The sequence below is a fragment of the Beta vulgaris genome, chromosome 6, assembly GCF_026745355.1.
Source record: "Beta vulgaris subsp. vulgaris cultivar EL10 chromosome 6, EL10.2, whole genome shotgun sequence".
Taxonomy (NCBI): Eukaryota; Viridiplantae; Streptophyta; class Magnoliopsida; order Caryophyllales; family Amaranthaceae; genus Beta; species Beta vulgaris.
Window position 1 is genome coordinate 59,268,650 of NC_079207.1, and position 14,301 is coordinate 59,282,950.

At 36.7% G+C, this 14,301-nt stretch overlaps 1 protein-coding gene across 1 annotated transcript in view; it reads left to right on the plus strand.

Annotated features, from left to right (window-relative positions):
• Positions 1 to 4,887, plus strand: part of LOC104897135 (4-diphosphocytidyl-2-C-methyl-D-erythritol kinase, chloroplastic) — a 53,461-nt gene extending 48,574 nt beyond the window's left edge. The window contains exon 13 of the mRNA XM_048647417.2: positions 4,397 to 4,887. The gene's annotated coding sequence lies outside the window, so the exon portion shown is untranslated. The remainder of the gene's footprint in view (positions 1 to 4,396) is intronic.
• Positions 4,888 to 14,301: the final 9,414 nt, after the last annotated feature.

Consider the following 14,301-nt stretch of genomic DNA (forward strand, 5'->3'; position numbering starts at 1 on the left):
GGGTTTTGGGCTCTAAATTATAAGTCTTAATTTAAAAAAGGAAAAAACCTACGGGGGGCCAGGCCCGGGCCTGCCCCAATGAAGATCCGCCATTGCGTTTAAGCATCTAAAACAGGTTTCTAAGCTTATAATTGTGTTGTTCCTTGTTTGCTCTTTTTGGATTTGGAGTTCAACCTAGTTGGTTTGCTATTGGTTGTAAGCTTATCTATGGTGCAATAAAAATCTCTATCTTACTTAGAAAAAAAAAACAATTGTGGAAAATGGGAACTAATATAAGGAACTTGTGTTTCTAGATGAACTTAACTACTTATGGCCCTTTGAGATTAATAGGTTTTAAATGGGTATTTGTTATAGTGGAGTGAGTATAAAATCCTTCTAAGTCGAGGTTTATCCATTCAATATGAGCCGATTAAAAAGGTTTTTCTATTAAAATCTATTGCGTTGATATCCTAAGCTCCTATGACATTTATTTCCGCAAAGAGTTATCACCAAGTTCCACTTACTATTCACCACATATTTTTTTTATCCATATGAGCCACAAAGACAGTAAATACGGGAGGTAGGATTTGAACCTGTGACCTATCAGTTACAACACTTCAATTTTCACCACTCGTCGAAAACATTTTTTATATTCATCCATACTATTGGACGTTCATCTTTTTTTTGAGGGAACTATTAGGCATTCATCTAAAAGCTAACATATTACATTAACTATTGGAAGGCCGCTTGTTAGGCGAGCTTTGAACTCATTAGTTGTATTAAGATTTTCGTCTGATTATTTTAGGCAATCGTTTCCCCTAGAAGGAAACATAATTTTAGGTCAGCTAAAATGCCGTCAAATTCGCCAACCATGTAAGAAAAATCTTTTAAAATTAGTTAGATGTCACATCGCATATACTCTAGCTTGTAACATGGTAGAATTCAATTACAAAGAATATATCTTTTTGTGCCTAAAATATATTCCTTGTTCTTCAAGACTCAAGAGATTCATTCCACTAGCTAGCCTAGCTTACCTTACGTAGCAACTCTTTTTCCAATTGCCTTCTTTCAGGGTGAAATTTTTCAATGCCCACGTTAAAAGCCAAAGTGCTTTAGATTCCCTCCTATCATTCACCAATTCCTCAAGAACCAGTGCGGATAGCCATACTATATATATATGCCATTATCTGAATTTATTTTCATGTGAAAAATACTTGAGCGATTTACGCACAAGGGAAAAACAAAAACAAAGATTGTATTGATCGATCGAGTGAGAGCTAGCGAGAGAGCAGAGCCAAATGACGCAGCCAAAATCCAATATCAACATCAATAATAATATTCAAAGCCTAGATGAACGTGAGAGTTACTTCTCTTACATATTGTCGCCTTACAAAAACCACCTCCACAAAAAGAAAACACTCAACCATAAGGTCGAGAACGTAATGAAGCATGGTGATTATACGAAATGCGAAGGGGACATCAACTGTGAGGCCGAGATCTTTATTCGAAAGAAGCACATGAAGTTGGAGCGTAGCTAGCATTGTCCTTAATTATTGAATGACAGCTCCATGTTGTTTCAGTGACATGAATATTGAATGTATTAAGAAATCAACTTTGAGTGATTATAAAAAAAACCTTTTATTTCCAGTTTATGCTTTGAGTCTTATCTTTGGCCTATAACCCCAAACCATTGAGTTTGTCCTTGTTGTTTGGTAACTATCCTAGTTCCGAGTGTTTTCAAGTGTTCTTGTGAGTATTCTTGGGTTCTTGAGTTTAGATACATCATCCAACAATTTGGAGGGTGTCTTTAGACTTACTTCATCTGGTATCGAAGATTTGGTGCAGAAATTCATTGGAAAAATCGCATTTTGGTGGTAAAACAAATGGTCAGAATTCATCCAGTTTTTCACCTGACTTTGGAGGAGCATTTCTATGGCTAAATAAGTCCAAATCGGGTGTTTCTTTTTTTAAATCTGGATAAGATTTTGTCTACGTTACTCATAAATTTTTTCAGATTTTTTTTAATATATTTATAGCTATCAAACCGGGCGCAATTGTTTGGACCCCGACAAAATGGAAGGAAAACAACACACTGGATTTCAGACTAAGATTTTTCCTTCATTCGGACAGCTTTTAAGGAGTTTTTTTTTCGACTTATTTTTTCCCGAATTCACATAATATGTAAGCCTTTAAGAGTCTCAATGTTATTTCGAGTTTCATTAAGAACTTGTTAGAGGTAGACTCGGCATCTCGTTCACCTGCAAATCAGACTTATATTCTCGTGCCTCTCCCTGAGAGTCTCTTCTCGATGTGAGCCTTGAAAAAGGTTCTACGTTTTGTCAGTTTTCATCACTTGTAATTGTAATATTTCTAGCAAAATAGTTGGAAAAACATGGCTGATGGGGATCTTACTATGATGTTATTGGTTATCGCACAAAAATTAGAGAACTTGGAGAGAAAATCAGTGGACAATGAGGAGGATAAAAAAGACAAAACACAAGATGAAATGCCATGGCCGAAATGGCATTGCAAGTACCTAGAAAACTGAATTTTCTAAAAAATGATGACAATCCAATCCGCAGGCTATTTGAAGATATTTGATCTACTTTTTGTGAGATAAAAGAAGCCATGAAAACGTGTCAACACCTAATTTGCAATACTTTCCTAGAACAAAAATCACACATGAAAGCGTGGAGGATTCAGATTTTGTAGAGCATCATATGGAAGAGAATATTGTTGTTGATCAAAGCTAAGAAACAACTAAAAACAAGGAGATCAAGGAAAATTTTATAATTCTCTCTTTAAGGGAAGATGTTGGTGCGAAGTCATACAATTACTCTACTATTCAAGACTTACAAAAGAAGGTAGTTGTGAAACAATTTGATATCATTTTCGAATCCCCTCCGAATTGGTTTAATCATACTTTTGGGGTTGATGAGAGCATTGTTGATCATCACCATGATCACCAAGTCGCAGTTCAAGATGATGTTTCAATAACTTCTTTTATCATGGTTTCGTGGTGCAGCATACACTATTTGATAAGGTTTTTATTTCTTTTGATAAGTTTGTGCTTTTGAGAATCGACAAATTCGTGGTCGAATTTTTTTCAAAGGAAGAGCAAATAATGCATGTGCGTCAAGGCGACTCAAAACATTAAAATTAAATGATCTTTTCATATACTAGCTTTGGATCATTTTACAATTCAAGGTTGCTCAAGCCAAGTTTATCACATATTTTACATGGGAGTATGATTGACGCCTTTTCGGAGATTCTTTATTGTAGCTACCTTAAAACTTGGACGTCTGACGCAAGGAGAAGATGGTGTTTGTGTTTGTTAAAGCCTAAGTTCTATTTGGGCATCTTTGATTTGCTTGAATGTGCTTGATAATATTTTGTAACAAGGCTTAGAGGACTTAGTAGCTTTCTCATGTGACAGTTTGTTTTATGTGTGATTAGGAGAGCTTTAAGCTCATCTTTTGCTCATCATTTGCTGCACATAACATCTCCTTGATGGTGCATTTATTAGAGGCTTGAATTAAGGTGATTGTATAACTCCTAAACCATTACAATATGGACGGTTTTCCGTAGGGTTTGCTTGTAGTTTTTTTTATTATCTTGCTGCTCTCATTCACTATATATATCATTCACTATATATAGAGAGCTAGTAGTAATAATAAACTAGCTTTGAGTGATTATAAAAACAAGCTTGTATTTCTAGTTTATGCTTCGAGTTTTATCTTTGGCCTGTAAATTTGTTCTTGTGATTTGGTAACTATCCTAGTTTCGAGTGTTTTTAAGTGTTCTAGTGAGTATTCTTGGATTCTTGAGTTTAGATTTATCATCCAACACTTTGGAGGGTGTCGTTACACTTACATCATAATTATTATGGCTTCTATAAGTTACCTATCAAATTATTGGTTATTATGGCCTCTACATTTTAGAAGTAGAGAAATAAATATTTATCTGTCTGGCTTTGAAGTTTGATAGATTCTATGTAATTTTGCAGACACTATATATTGTGTGCTAGAATACATGCTATGAGCTTTGGAGATTTACTTGAAACTTTATGAAGAATGTTTATTAAGTATACATCTCCAAATGATTACATACACGGTGCACTTAAAGCTAAACAAATAAGTGTGCTAAGCTAACAGAACATGCCTCTCTCAGAGAAGACAATAAAAGAAAGAGATGACAAACAAATATAACAGGCATTATTATGTATTATTGTAGTTACTGTGCATGCGTTGCGTACCACTTGTTTTAAGATACTGGCATCATCCCATATTCATGGACATCCATTTGCTAAGTTCAAATTTTAGGTGCTCGTGCTCAATGAAATCCTCAGCTTCAGCGTCGACATCCTCTTGATTCTCTTGAGCACCAATCTCATGTTTTCTCTGTATGAACTTTTCAGCTTCAGCATCAATTTGGTCTCCATATGTATGGTGCCCACTTTTCCGCTCTTTACTTGGATCATCTGGATGGTCTTTGTGCTTCTTGGACATTGAGAACAGATGAGAGAAATATAAATCATTTTCATTCAAGATACTCATTTTGGTACGTATTGAGATCCTGCTTTTTCTATTTTAAGGCTCTGATTGTAGATGATATATTTGAGCCACAAACTTGTAGTTATATAGAATTATGATTGGCAAAATTCGCACCGGAATAGAATCCGTCGTATGCGACTTTTGACATCTCTTTCAAAATGATAAAAAGAGGGAATCTTATTCCTCTCTACCCTTTTTCTTTTGGGATGTACATCCGAGCTTGAATGCTGAAAGCATCTCTGATACAGGTGTTACTTCGGAAGTTCAAAGAATTGATTGTTATATGAGGAATCTTTAGTGTAAACCTTAATGTGTAATTTTTCTAAATGAGGAATGTAAAGAATATTTTGCTTTTTCTTTGTTCCTTATTGATCAACGTTTGTACAGCCACTTGACGTATTTAAAATAGAGGATTGTTAAACATCGTCCATAAAATACTTAAAATCGCCCAAACTCTCAAATGAATATCCAAAATACCCTTACTTATATTTTCTGATTTTTTTACTCTCTTCTCTCTCATCTTCTTTTTCCCTAAACCACCACCCTTCACATCCTACCACCACCACCACTACCACCACCCTTCACATCTACCACCACCACCCTTCATTGGTTTTTCCATTTTCCACCACTGATAGCTACTACTTTCTCCACTATGGAGTAACCTTTGCTCAATTGCTCCATCACCAATCACCATAACTAGGTCCCGTTCCTCTTTCTACCCTAAAAGTCTTCAATCTACACTAATCACTACTTAAACTTATAATCAAATTTGTAGAACCAAATTTATCTACCCAGAAAAAAACTCAGACACCCAGAAAAGAAAATGGAACAAAATCAATTATTATTAACAAAAACATTCATCTTCTTCACTCTCAACTTCTTCTTCACATTTTCATCTTTTACAGATTTACCAGTAAGGTCCACTCTTTCAGCTTCAAACTCAACTCAAAAATGGTCTTTTACAATTAATCACATTCGAGGTGAATTTTTTTTAGAAAGGGCGAACGTCCGGCCAGGACGATCGTCCCATGGCACGAACGTCCGGCCATGGGTGGAACGTCCTGGCCGGACGATCGCCCCATGGCCGGAACGTCCTGGCCGGATGTTCGTGCCATGGGGCGATCGTCTTGGCCGGACGTTCGCCTTTTCTAAAAAAATTTCTGTTGGTGGTGGGGTGACGTGAAGGTGGTGGTGTTGGGGAGGTAGGGGATGGCAGGGGTGGCCGGGGCTAGCCGGGGTCGCAGGTGGTGGTGAGGATGGTGGGTGGTGTGAAAAAAAAGAGGGTAAAATTGTCTAAAAAATAATTTTTGGGCGATTTTAAGTAATTTTGGGGGCGATAAATAGAAGTTGAGTTAAAGTATTAGAGGTGATCAAGGACAGGATCGGGCCTCAAAAAATCTGCTTGAGGCATCTGGTTTGTGATCGAGCATTCGCTTCAGCCCAATATTAGGTCAGACGTACAATAGAATATGAGGTTCTGGATAGGGGATCTTTCCTTGAAGATAGACCCCGAACATATGGATTGGGCATTTTTCACATGTTGAAGTTTGAACAGCTCGTAAGTTGAATTCATTCATCAATCTGCTAATTGTATCTAGGTGGATGATCAATCTTTCATGTTTACTTATCCTTATTGTTTTTGTTTCGATTTGACTTTTACGTTTATTCCAACATAGCTGTGGTCATTAATATTTTCTAAGTCTAAGTAAAGTCATAAGTTTATATTTTGAAACATACTTTGCCTCATTTGATTTAGTTGCATTATGGAGGGAGATACATTAATTAGATGAGGACAAAAATAAAATTGAGATAAAATGTGATTCATGTGAAGAGGAGAAAGATGAGATAAAGAATATCCAGAATATATAATGTTGCATTTTTTTGTAAATTGAAACACCCAAAGATAAGAAGTGTTGCCCCCTAAAAAAAAAGTGTTGTAATTAAAATAAAAGGAAGTAAATTGAGATAAATCCAATAGTATTTCACATAATAATTCAGTGACTTGCTAGAATAATTAATAGAGTAGTCACAGTAGTACTTGTAAGGAACGAAGAAGTAATTGTTCTTGGTTGTTTACAAGAATTAATCACACTAGTATTTGTGTTTTTGCTTGGTCTAAAGAACAAGAAATTAATGCAAAAACCTGATTCTCATACATATGGCACATACTCTAAACGTATGTTGTTTTGCATTAATGCAAAACTGTGGTCTTATTTGGTAAAGAAAGAGTTGGAGTAAAATCAGAGGTTTAAACACATATTAGAGGATTTGACTAGTCAATTATCTAATTAAAGTGTTTGATAAAGAGAGGTTTCAATTCGCTGATTGTGCTTAAATTTTTTTTGAAACAGATAAAGGGAAGAGCTTTTGAACATTAGAGGTTTGGGATAAATGGGTCGGTTACATTTATGTCCTAAAGTTAATGAAAATTACATTAGTAAACAATAAACGACATAACAATAGATTATCCACATGTCCTTGTTAGTCATTTTCCACAATTATGTAACAATAAGCTATCAGCTACTTACCAAACACTTTTATACAAACAATTAGTCAAATCAACTTAAACTAAGGGCATTTTCTCTTCAGCATAAAACAACTGAACTGAATTAAATTGAATTGAATTAAATTGAATGTAATAAATATACAAATAATATTTAAACAATAATAATATGAATATTAAACAATTATTATAATGATAAGTAATAATAATGATAATTAATAATGAATAATAATAATAATAGTATTTTTGATATTTTAAAATGATAGTTATAAATAAATAATATTAATATAACAAATTAATAATAATAATTAATGATATTAATGATAATTAATGATAATTATTTTATATTATTTGTATTAATATATTAATACTTGATGATGATTATAGAATAACAATAATATCTAATAAGTAAATTAATATTACTATTTTAATAATTAGATTTAATAATATAATAATATTTAGTAATAAAATAATGATTGGGTCGGACTGCGTAGAATTGCATCATAAACCGTTTTGACGCGATTTGTTTGGTTTATGGGCTAAAAAACGTGGGTTTATTTGTGCTTTTGACCTAAACCATGTTCCTCCTAATAATAATAGTAATAATAACGAGTAAAGCTATAGTAAACAAAATATTGTATAGAAATAATAATAATAATAGTTAATAATAATGATATAAAAATAAATCATAATAGTAATAATAATAATAATAATAATAATAATAATAATAATAATAATAATAATAATAATAATAATAATGATAATAATAAGAGTAATTAGTAAAATAAATTAGACCAACATAATAATATTTAACAAAATGATTATAAAAGAATGGAGCTGAGGTGAACTAAAAATAAACCGGGGAGAACAGACCCTAATACAATAGGCTATCAGCTAATATAATCAATTAATAATTAACACTAAATCACTAACGGCCCGTTTGGTAGTTGGTTATAAATGGTGGTAATGGGAATGAATTTGTATGTAAATTTGTGAAAAATATCATTGTCCATTCCCATGGTAATGCAATTTTATCCTAAAATGTCCACTTTCCTTCTTGAATTTTCATTCCCATCCAAAACCACATTGTAGATGGTAATGAGTGGTAATGAAAATTGCTTCCCCTTTGAGACAAAAACACAAGTTTAGGGGTGAAATTGCTTGCCCATGGAGAAAAAATGTCTCCCCATGGAGATTTTAAGCGTGCTTCCCTAATAAAATTATACTTCAAATCTATTCCCATTACCGCAATTTATTAACGACTACCATACAGGCCGTAATAACTATCCGTTAATTGCAAACAGGGCCTTGATCTTATAAAGAAATGCTATGTAGAGGATTGAAATATATCAACAATCCTAAAACATGTTGCATAGGAAAGGGCAAGAAAAAATAAGCAAAAAATACATTGTTTCGTAATTTACCCTCCCGGGTGCGGCATATCACAAGAATATGATAAAAATTAAAGTTTCAAGTTTCCAACTTAGCCGTGCAAGCTAAGCAAATGCTCAAAGCAAACAAAAATTGGGCAATTACCAAATTTGCAAGCTAAGCAGATTTAGCATTTGCCAGGGTAAATCTGCCTGATTGGGTAATTACCGATCTCACATTATATGCTCATACATGGTCCTCAACACTAAAGGAATCTCATAACCGCTCTGTAATTTTTTTATCTTTCCTATTTTGACTTTGTATGTTTTCGAATGTACTTATTCTACATTAAATGTCTTTCATTACATATTAGTAAAAATTATAATAATTGGACATTAATAAAGTATTCATTGAGACGAATCAAACATGACCCCACGTGACTATATTTTTTTCTTATATTTTGAGAAAAATCTAAAAAATTCTCTCTAATTGTGAATAGTGACAAGATTCTAAGTGAAAAAAATAAAAAAAATACAGGGGAAGTACTATGCATAACAAAGGCATTTAACCATATATTCCAATGAATGATCGCATCCAGTTTGAAGTAATAAAAACTAAAAAGGTACAATTATTTACGTTAATAAGTGTACATAAATTATACATGTAACATATGTAAACAATAATAATAAGGTTTCATCCATAATAGGTGTCTTCGTTCAAAGTTGATTTCAATGCGCTTAGCTCAAACTTCTGATGTTTCTTCTTTATGAACTTCTCTGCTTCAGCATCAACATTTGCATACTCTTTCTCATTGTTTTTCCTTACACCATTCTGTTGGTGGTGCGGCTTTGCCACGCTCGTAGACTCAGCAATCGGCTTCTTCACCTTCTTGAAAGGCGATAACACATGAGAGAAATAGATGTTATATTCATCTAACAAACTCTCTGTGCGTACTGCCTTGCTCCATTTTGCAGACGACATTTTAAGTGATTTTGAGTGAGTTGTAGTTACTATTATTGCAAGTTTTGTGAAGGATGAGAAAATAAGAAGATTTCTAAGGCATATTTATAAGTGTGTTTTTGGTTAAATATTTACTCAATTTTTGTTCAACACGTTTTCTTTTTCTAGATTGTTTATAATGAATTCTAAAACAATTAACTCAGTCCCTTTTTGACATCTACCAATTTCTAAGACATATAGGCACTTTTATATGTATATACTCTTCAGAATCTTTAAAAGCATATGCATTGTTAATGGTTATATACATTTCAATTCTAGTTCAACCGAATTCCAATAACATAGCTTTCTTTTGTAAACTAGATGAGGCATGGAAGCTAGTCTTGGGAAAATACTAGAAAATGTAAAAGCACCGGCCGTTTTCTCTGAATTTTGCTCTGAGAAGATGCTTTGTTGAAGTTTTAGCGGCAGCTAACAGTTCCACTTTGTTGGCTAATTTCCAACTGGTTTGTCAACGTAACCATAATACACTTATCGAAATAATGTACAAAGCATTTGATACAGTAGGAGTTCCAAGATAATCCGTTGAGGGGGTTAGCACTTAGCAGTGGTATCGCTTTACTTCTCATATCCCTAAGTTACAGCTCTAAGTATAGGAAACAACCTTTATAAAAGTCATTTGAGGAATTCTTCTTATTCCCCTCAAGTAAGCCCCATTCATATTACCTTTTTTTTTTAAAAAAAATTCCAAGATAATTGTTTCGGTATCGAAAACGATGTCGGACTTTTAGGGATTGTCCGGCAAGGGAGTGAATGTCCGCGATGGATGATCTGCAAAGACAACAAACGTGAGCTACCCTCGGGGGTGTTTCAAGGAAACCCCCTCCGACGCTCAAGTCAGCTAAATGCCCAGACGAATCTTAGAGAGAGAGAGAGAGAGAGAGAGCTTAGAGAGAGAGAGATAGGCTATTTTTAGTATGAGAGAATGTACCTGCAGGAATAGTACTGATTGGCTATTTATAGGCGTACTATTCACCTGACAGGGCGTGTAATCTTGTGACACTTGTACTGCTGTGATTAATCTGTCAGAGGGAAGATTCCCTTTACTTTGTCGTTATCTGAGGCCGCGACGGCTCTCTCGGTCAATAATCAGAAGGTATGCGCTTTGTCTTTTTGTGAGTCCACGTCTTCGTAGTTTGCTTTCGGCCCAAATATGTGTCCGCCAGCAAACTTTGGTATGACCCATACAACTAGCCCCCCAGCATTTATGATGGTCGGGACCGTCATGGATGTGGTGCTGAAGTGGACAAATTTGACATGCTCTCTGGCTGGGCTTCTATTGCCTCCACGTGTCAAGCCGGGGGAAGTCCTTGATTTTCGAAAAGTGTAATCATTAGTTTACTCTGGAATCCCGCTCGTTTTTTCTCATGCTTTTTAGGGTATGCTGTGAAGGTGACACTTGTCATCAATCTGCAAGGGTAGTTGGTTCGTTTTTTAATCTCCACCTCTCGTTTTAGCATTTAAAAGAGAAATCCCTTTTTTCTTCTCACTTTTTCACAACTTCTTCTCCTTCCTTCCGACTTTTCTCTGGTTTTCTTCACTTTCTTACGAACTTCGGACTCACTATTTCCTGGCTCCAGATTGTTTCTTTTGCTTCAAAATTACCAAAGCTTGTTACCTTTCTTCGTCCTCTTCACAATTTCCGAAAAAGTTCTCTCGTCCTTTGTCGCTGTTTCTGGGTTTGCTCTTGGAAGTTTCTTCGGCATTGTTGCGACATTTTTTCCGGCGAGCGTTTGCTTGAGAAGTGCTTTTTGGGGAACTTTTTTCGGGGTTCTTAACTTTCGCGTGTGTCTCTGTTCAGGTACCCTTTCTCATACCCTTTAGTTTTTCTTTTCATTTTTATTTTTCTTTTCTTCCTTGAGATCATGTCAGACCAGTCAGATAATCAAAACTCTCTAGGCACTAACTTCATGACTGAGAGTGAACCTTCCTCCCGTTCACATCATGGCGGACCCAGTTCGTCAGATTCTAGCCCCTCAGATGGGAGAACTCGCTTTTTAGCTGATCTTCCTCTTACTGCTGACCGGGATAGAGAACTTAGATATAAGTTTTTAAATGACCGTTCTTCCCCTGAACTAGCCAACTTGACTACTCAGTTTTTGAGCGCTAGGATGAGTGGGGATAATCAGACACTTAAAGAATTGAGACACCAAATTCTGGCCCGTAGGACCCTTAGGCATCCTCCCCTTGATGCTGTTCCTGGTCTGGATGTTCAACCCTTGAGGGAGCATGCCTGGTTGGAGAGTTTAGCTGATGCTGGGGTCGTGACTGATCCTAGTGTTTTTGATCGTCTTGGCTGAGATTCAACTCCTTCTCATCCCTCTCACCCTCCTGTTGTCAATTTAGGTTCTGATAGTGACTCTGTCGCCAGCATGGAGACTGATGCTTCTCCTTCATTTTCTGGCCGTGACCATGATTCCCGTCCCCGTCAGTTTGACATAGGCGAGAGTTCTGCCATGCCTTCTTCCCCTCGGCCCGAGGTAATCACGGCCCGAACTGATGCTCTCCATTCTGGGAGGTGGTTGCCTTTGGACTATAGTGACGGCCCCAAGAAAACCGTCATCTGCAAAAATTGGCGGGCAGCAGCCTTGGAGCTGAATTATTGTGAGGTTGCTTGGAAATTATACGGCTTTCCGCCCGAGTATAGTCTAGTGGTTCCGGCTGAAGGAGCAAAAGTGATTGATTGCCCTGCCGGTCATGTTGCTGTGTATGCTCACCACTTTGAGTATGGACTGCGGTTTCCGCTAGACCTGGTATTAGCGAAGATTCTTCAGGCCTTCAATGTCTGCCTTGCCCAGCTAACACCTTTGGCCGTGAGGAACGTAGTTGCTTACGTCTGGGTTTGCCGTTACTTGGGCTTTCCCGAGACTTTGAACTTGTTCCGACGATTGCATTGGCTGAGACGGAACGGCTCCGCCGAGAAGGGTTGGTGGTCTCTGATGACATCTAAGGATAAAATGACAGTTTATCCGAAGATGAGTGGTCTGAAGAGCTGGCAGGGAGCTTTCTATTGGCTTAAGGTCCCAGACGATTTTCCTCTCCGTCGCCACTTAACCAAACCATACCCACGGATGGAGGACATTCCTAAATATGACTTGACTGAGGCCGAGAAGAAGGCTTTTGAATACTTTGACTCTGTGGACGTGGCCATTGAGGGGGAAGAGACTGAGATGAAAATTCCTCGTACTTGGCTTCCTCATGCCAATTACATCCTTGGTAATGAGCCTTTGTCTGCCGTTGAGGGGGAAGAGACTGAGATTCATCCAGAAGGTGTGTAACATAAATTCTGGTTCGACAAGATCTTTTTGGACTTTATGTATGTTTATAAGTATATGTTTTCTTACCGTACTGACGTATTAACTGACCTGTGCTTCAATTGTGATTTTCTTTCAGGTGACGTCAACTTGGATTTGGAAGAGTTGGGCTTAGACGATCAACTGCGCCCCATGGCTCAAAATCCCGAGGAGCCTCTTATTGATTACGACACCATCCATGGGCTTACTGGCGTCCCCCGTGGGAATGACAGGAATCTCGATCGCGGTGGCCGAGCTGGGAGAACGGTTCGTTGTGCCGGACGAACTCAAGGTCGCGCTCCCGGTCGGGGGGAGCCAACTCCTGCTCGCTCTACCATCCAGGTCCCTATAAACAGGGGTGGTGGTAGAACTTCTCGTAGGCGTCCGAGGGACCCTGAGGCTGAGACCCCTCCTTCTAGCGCCGATTGTTTCGGTATCGAAAACGATGTCGGACTTTTAGGGATTGTCCGGCAAGGGAGTGAATGTCCGCGATGGATGATCTGCAAAGACAACAAACGTGAGCTACCCTCGGGGGTGTTTCGAGGAAACCCCCTCCGACGTTCAAGTCAGCTAAATGCCCAGGCGAATCTTAGAGAGAGAGAGAGAGAGCTTAGAGAGAGAGAGATAGACTATTTTTAGTATGAGAGAATGTACCTGCAGGAATAGTACTGATTGGCTATTTATAGGCGTACTATTCACATGACAGGGCGTGTAATCTTGTGACACTTGTACTGCTGTGATTAATCTGTCAGAGGGAAGATTCCCTTTACTTTGTCGTTATCTGAGGCCGCGACGGCTCTCTCGGTCAATAATCAGAAGGATATGCGCTTTGTCTTTTTGTGAGTCCACGTCTTCGTAGTTTGCTTTCGGCCCAAATATGTGTCCGCCAGCAAACTTTGGTATGACCCATACAATAATCCTTGTAGCTAACCCCTATGCAATCGTTGTATATCGCATGCGATGCAACCGAATTAGCTATTAATGTCAATCAAACGATTTAGAATCAATTTAAGTCAATTCCTCTACTATCTTCATTTTTCGGACGTTGTGTGATGGTTCGATTGCCACATGGTTTAACTTGCAATCTCTTACTTCCTCCATCTATACTAATATATTAAAAAGTGTTCGTAAACAAGAAAATGTGCCACGTAATATTCTCTCTTATAGTGTTTGCTTTATGTACACCACAAATAATAAAAAATTAGAAAATACATAGGATAAGATTTGATCCAATGCATCACTTCAGGCTTGTACACTAAATTTTAAACCTATAAAATAAATGAATTGTTTGGTGTTATAATTTTAAAGTAAAACATTAATATATGAAAATTATAATTACGCGGTGCATATTTCCGGCCTAAAAACTAGTTCTTTTTCAAAATCCGTCTTGGATGTCACATGTTAAACCACAAATTTTTGTATAACAAGAGATAACATGTACACAAATGATATAATTATTTCATGTCATTACAAAACTCGTTCAAGTCATTTTGATGTGTTTTATATCATTTTGGAATTGTTTCATTTTATTTTAAAATTTGTTTCATTTCATTGTTGTCTTTTTTGCCATTTCATTTGTTTTATG